We start from the raw sequence: 6,822 nt of genomic DNA, 5'->3' as shown, positions 1-6,822 counted from the left end.
AGGCAAGTGGGATGACAGGAGCCACATTTTTCAGGTAAAGTCACTAAAAACTTCAAAGTACGATTATAGGAAATGAGTAAAGAAAGTCATAATAAGGGTATTTAATTAAGGTATCAAAAGAAACTTCGAAGCATATTCGACTGAAGTGACACCCTTATATCAAGCCTTTGGATATTCTTTATAGTACACATACCATTCCTCCTGTGTGTCAATTTTATTTGTCTTCATTGAATGCAAAATCCGCTTGGTTATGCTCCCTCCAACCCAGAATATGTTGAAGCGTATAGGTTGAACAACAAAAATTGGTAAACAGCTCTGACCAAGCTTTCGCTATAAATACATAGCTTCTTCTATAATATACAAAGCTACAGTGTCATCAGATAACACAGAAAATGTATATGTAGGCCTATCTGGTGGCCCGTTTAAGACACGTTACAATAATCATACTAAATCATTCCGGCACGAAAAATACTCAACTGAAACAGAACTTTACAAGTTTGTATGGAAATTAAAGAAAGAGGAAAAGGATTTTGAAATTCGATGGGACAGAGTAAAAAGGTCAAATACATCTATGCGTAAGGATAGCCCTTTGGGCTTAAAGGGCTATCCTGTGATATCTCCTTGCTTTGTTTCTTATGTGTATTATATGTTATTTATATTAATGCATCTATCTTCTATTTACCTTGTATTGTTGTATGTGCAATATGGACATTATGCAGTCATGTCTACAGCAGAATTCACCACGACCTTTGCAGGACTTAAACCCCATTACACCAAGATAAACCTCATTCAAAACAGCTCAACTTAAATCAGGGATGTGTCTCATATCCCTGGTTAAATCCATAAACATATGTGTCTGATTTACCTGTGCGATATCGCAATGTGCTGATGAAATAGGTATTATAATTTCAGTTGGATGCACCATTACAAAGCAAACGCACATTTACAATACTGAGCGTGGCCTTTGTTTCCGAAATGAGAACAAAAGTCTGCATATTGTTATCCAGCCATGTTGATGGTACAACTCATGTCAAACTTGTCACATTTATTGTGATCGTATCACACAAGTAAGTGAGAAACATGTCGCTTTAGACTTAACACGGTTTGGAAAAAGTTTTTCCATTTTTTAGCTCCCTATCGGGCAGTCAGAACTCCATATTTGGGAGGGCTCGACAACAATCTTTCCAAAATCGCATTTTAATAATTTTTAGATGACCATAGAGGAAGAGAACTGAAGTTTTTGTACAGCTTCTATGGCGATAATTGATCAAACCGATCACACGATGGTGCTCGCTCGAAGTTGGAGCTATCTCGAGTCAGCTGTTAAGCACAATTTGCCATTAAAATAATTACACGTCCGACTGTTATGACATTTTGGAAGACTCTCTTCGGAAAAACAGCTCGACAACAGCTTTCCCGTGACATTTTTTACTTCAAATTGTAGTATGTTAAGGGCTGGGGTAGCGACGTTGGTCAGGGTAGCCCCTGTCGAAAAGTAAAGATGCCCTACACTCATTATCATGTGTGATAACTGCCATGGGTCAGTACATGTCATGTATACTCTTTTTTTACTAACTTTTATATCTGGTCAGATTTTTGGGGCAAATTAGTGAAAAATCGGTTTTTTGCACATTTTTCATTAAAGAGAAATGTCAGAAACAATCGCTGTTGGACAGTTATTATACATACATACACACAAAATTTCAGTATGGTTTTAGCACCTGCGAGTTTTCCATTTAAATATTACACTCGAATTTGTCTTCCCATTTTGCTGTTTTCTGTCGGTTTTATGTATGTTTTCGCATTAAGAATCGTTTTTCACAATGACATGCTCAAAATTTTGGTCTGACCGTCGGCATTTCTTGCAAACATTATGCGCATTACAACCGAATTTTATTCAAGTCACTCTATGTGTATATTTTGGTTGCTACCGAAGTTTGCAAGTGATATAAACACAGTGAGACACATGTAAAAAAGCGAGAAAATTGTTTCTCGTAAATTGGCAGTCTAGATGTTTCGTGAAAAACGTCGGTTTCTGGGGTAATTCTGATATTTATACTCACATTGTTTTTCCTCAGAGTGCCTGCAGTTTAGATATTCCATTTTCTTCTGAAATAGACTATTTTTATAGTCTATTTTGAGTCCAATTCTGGTAGAAAGTCGAGCTAGCTCGTATAATTAATATGGTTTTAAATGGCACGCCATTTTATTTATTCGTCCTTGACCCATGATGACACGTGATCTATTTTGAGGCAGAAAGTAATTCCTTATGACAATTCTACTTCAACTGTGCATAGTAAACCTAATTTTTATTGTTGCTTTTTGCAATATTTGCAAGAATTTAGAAAAAAAGACATTTTCAGCCATTTTAAAGCCCAAAAATATAAATATTTATCAGTATCATTACGTACGATCTCAGGTCACGTCCTATTAACGTCCTATTGCGCTTAGCGTGCACAAGTAATATGAATGAGACTACATAGTGGGAATTTCCCCACAGAGGTCAAACATGCGAAGAAAAGTTAGATCACTCAGCTCACATCATGTCTTTTCATGATCATGCACTATTATGGCAATTCTTTCCTACTTTTCTGACTGTTTGCTGCTCAAATTTGTTGTCCAGTTATCCGTGAATGTTAGTCCCTATAATCATTCAATGGAATTATTTTGCCTAGCTATAGCATAATGTTCAAACAAGAATCACAAACGTTGCGATCAAAATTCGGCAGTCTTTATCATAGTTATTATAACATGTATAACCACACCAGAGAAGATGTTATAACCATTAAGACACATCGTTCGTATCCCGGCGCACAAAGACAAGGTCAAAAGGATGCAGAAGAAACAAAAACTTCAACCTGAACCAGGTAATGTTTCATTTTAATATAAACATGATAAAGCATGAAAATGAAGCCAGCTATGATGAATATGTGTACTATTGGGCCTGTGCTGTGTGCAATATGGGGCGGTGGGATTTCTTTTGGAATACCCTACCTACCACTGCAGATTTTCAATGTCATCTTTTATGAACGACCCATACACATACACTGTGAATGTAAAAAGATGGTACCAGGGTATTCTAAAAGATGGCAAGCGGTGCAATAAATTGTGAGCCCGATTTCCAAACGGTTGCCAAAAATCGCTTGCCCCCCCTCTCGCCCGCCAAAAATTTGCTTGCCCTCCCTCCCCGCCCGCCAAAATATCTTTGCTCCCCAACTTTACACATGTCAAATTTTTGGGATCCCAATTTGCAAACCTTAAATGGCCTAGATCATGTTATGCGAGTGCAGCGTGCTAGAAAATTTGCATATTAAAAGCATTTCGGTACTTTTTTCCTAAGCCTTTTAGAGCGCTTTTATTTTAAAGGCGGCCCGGCATGAATATGTGCCAAAATTGCTTGCCCTCCCTCTCAGCTGGCCAAAATCCTTCCCTTCTTGGCTCAGCAAAATTGCCCCCCCTCGGCCTGCCAACAAATCTTTTCCCTTCCCCTTTGCACATGCCACATTTTTGGGTTCCCAATTTGCAAACTTTCTCAGATTTATAATTACATGATTAGCGAGCAGGAAATTGTACATTTTTAAACGTTTCTGTAGTGTGTTGCTATTTTAGCATGTGTAATTTAAAGGGTGCTCTGTAAATGTATGCCAAAAATTGTACCTCCCCCCATTCCCAGCCAGCCAAAAATTGCTTGCCCTCTCACCTTTTGGCTCGTTAAAAAATCCCCCCCCAAAAAAATATATATACGGTACCTCCCCTAGGGCTCATAATTATTGCAAAGCCTCTAAGTGAAACTTATGCATTCCCAGGCTAATAATAATATGATAATGGATTTATGGGGAAGATGTTTATTTTGTCAAGACCGTAACCATGATTCTTTGTGGGGGGTGCTGATTGGGGGGCAATTTTGTGGAAGTAGACTTTCTTCCACAAATTTTGACCAAAAAAAGCTTTAAAAATCGCTTGCAAATTATTACATTTTGGGGCTTTTTGTATACTTTTGCAAATTGTCTAGCATAAAATTGGGCTCTGAGAGCTTCATTACTAGTTTACGATAGAGAACACTAAAATATCAAAACGGTAGGTGGTAAGTGCAGTCATTTTTACTCTGCGTTTCATGGTTTCAACACAGGAGAACTTTTGTGTTTATGTCAGAAATTTAGCAAAATATTGTGTCAATTATTTTACTTGATCTTTTCGAGCAAATGTTGCCTATTTCGAGAAATTCAAAATATTTTGGTTCACTTTTCTCGCTGTAATCAACATTTCCCACAGATTGAGCAAACTTAGTGGCAAATTGGAGTCATATACCCCTTTGTGCACATTGATTGAAACAAAAATCACACTCAGCAGAGTTTTTTTACAGTTGTCAGTCGGTCAGGTTAAGGTACTGCACTTGGCCAATTTAGTGCTTATTTTTGCATTTTTCTCAAAAATTATAGCGCATTTGATACAAGTAAGATATGTATATGTTAGGGGCATACAAGGACTACAACTACTGCACTGAAAATTCAGCGACTCAAGGCAAGTAGTTATTGATTTATTGATCAAATAATGGTTTTCCTCATTTTTGACTGTAACTCCACAACTGTTGTCTGTGCTGAAATAAAATTTCCAGTGCAAGAGTTGCAGTCCTTGCCCTATAATATACATATTACTTGTCACCAATCAATGCGCTCTAATTTTTGAGAAAATACAAAAATAGGCACAAAATTGGGCAGGGTGTAGTACCCTTAGACAAACTCACCTATATGTTAATTTCTCGCATCACAAACATTGCATTTAGGCTAACACATGGAAACCCTTTGTTTGGCAATATAAGCAGTTTGGTCGGGAATTCAAATTTTGAGTTTCATTTTGATAATGCTGGCAATATTTTACACATACACTGAATCGCATTTGTTTTGTATCTCAAATGCAGTTGCTGACATGGACACAAGCAGTGATGAGGATGTACTCCCAAGAAAAAAAACATCTACTTGCATATAACGGTTAAGTATTTGTTCAACTGAACAGCCACAGCAGCACTCCAAAGATGTGCTGTCACATATTTGCATTGTCTGCAACAAAGTATAATACCCTGCCACAAAGGAAGCAGATTGAGATGCCAAGGGGCTCTGACATCTTGTACTTTCATAAGACAGAAATTGACGAAAGCCGTAGATGACAAATCATAGCAAAGACTGAAGGTGCATGCAGCAGCTTACAGGACCGGACAAACTGTGTTGTGCTAGTGGTTTGAAGTATCATGCAACATGCTACAGGGATTTTATCCCATATTAATTACCAACTCAACTTCAACTCCCAGGAATAATGTACATGTAGAGTATACTTTGTAGATACAGCAATCCAGCTGTTTATGTTTGTGAATTCATGTGTTCAAGAGAAAGTCATAAGAGCCTCAAAGACACAAAAGTTGAATAAACTGTTCAGAGAGCAGGTAAAAGAGACAGACAGAGAAGATATTTCTTCTTATAAAACAACAATAAAGGCTGCAGCAGACATTTTCAGTTCACAGCTATGCCGTGTAAAACCACATCAGCACAACTGAAGTGAAATGGTGTATATGACACTTTGTTGATGACTGGCTTTATGATGAGTGTCAATAGTTAAGGAATTGCAGATTCTAAGTGAGACAATTCAGTGTTCTTCAAGTGATGTAAACAGACTCGGAGACATTAATTATGTATTATATTTATAGGAAGTTTATTGACATTTGACACACTGCTTTGGATAACCATGAACACATTTCAATTTTGATACTTGGAAGTGTATGATTACAGACATCAAATAAATGTCAGGGCCGTCTATTCTTCTATTATTCACCCCCCCACACACACACACAGGGGAGGAAATAATTTTACCCTTTGAGGAAGAATTTGGTTTTTCAAAAAAAGCTAGTTTCAAGGAAGATTAAAATAAAATGAATTATTATGTTATGGAGATGGGCTATGTAATTGGATTGGCTGGCAGTGACCGCTCTACAGGGTATGCAAATTATCAAGTGTCATTTAGGAAAGAATTATAATGGGTTTATATCATTTTATACATGTAGCAGTCTGTGGCTTTTACCCATCCCCATCAACAAAAATAATGATTTTGTAGGAAAACCAGGGAATGCTTAAAACAGGACAGTTGGTCAGTAATTTGTCCTCGCCTGGGCAATAGTGATCACTTATAATAATAATAAAGAGCCTACATATACCCCATTGTGGCCTGCAGGGGAATGTACACCATCCGCAAAAATAAAAACATAAAAAAAGGGTAGTATTCCGCAGGTACTGAGGCATGTTACATGGGTAGTACGCACAAGGTGCTACAAAATTATGGTTGCATTTGACAAATTTCAATTTGCATAATCAATTAGGGCCACTAATTAGAAAAGTTGATTAGGGTCCTAATTATTTTTATGCAAATTATGGAAATTTGCCAAATACATCCATAGGTTTGTTGCATTTTATGTGTATAGCCCATGTACCAAGTTTCAGTACTACCATACCTCTTATAATTGTATCTGAAAACTTTACTTTGCATAATTCATGCATATATAATGAAAAAATTACCTGACAACACTTCATGCCAAAAATAAAGAAAATTATAAAAAGAAAGTTGTTGCCAATTTGTTGGTTTTGTACCATTTTGACAGACCAACTGCATTTGAGAACCGAATGTCCGATTAAAATCAAAATTTCAGTTTTGTAATCAGGAGAGCATGGACTTTTAAATTAGAAAAAAAAATCTATATACTAGTGTTACCTTAGTTAAAACGTATTGAATAAACGTTTTAAGAACATTTTTGTGTTTGCTGGGAACACATTGCCCAGA

This window comes from Amphiura filiformis, chromosome 7 (assembly GCF_039555335.1).
Source record: "Amphiura filiformis chromosome 7, Afil_fr2py, whole genome shotgun sequence".
Lineage (NCBI taxonomy): Eukaryota > Metazoa > Echinodermata > Ophiuroidea > Amphilepidida > Amphiuridae > Amphiura > Amphiura filiformis.
Note: the sequence above shows the minus strand (reverse complement) of the source record.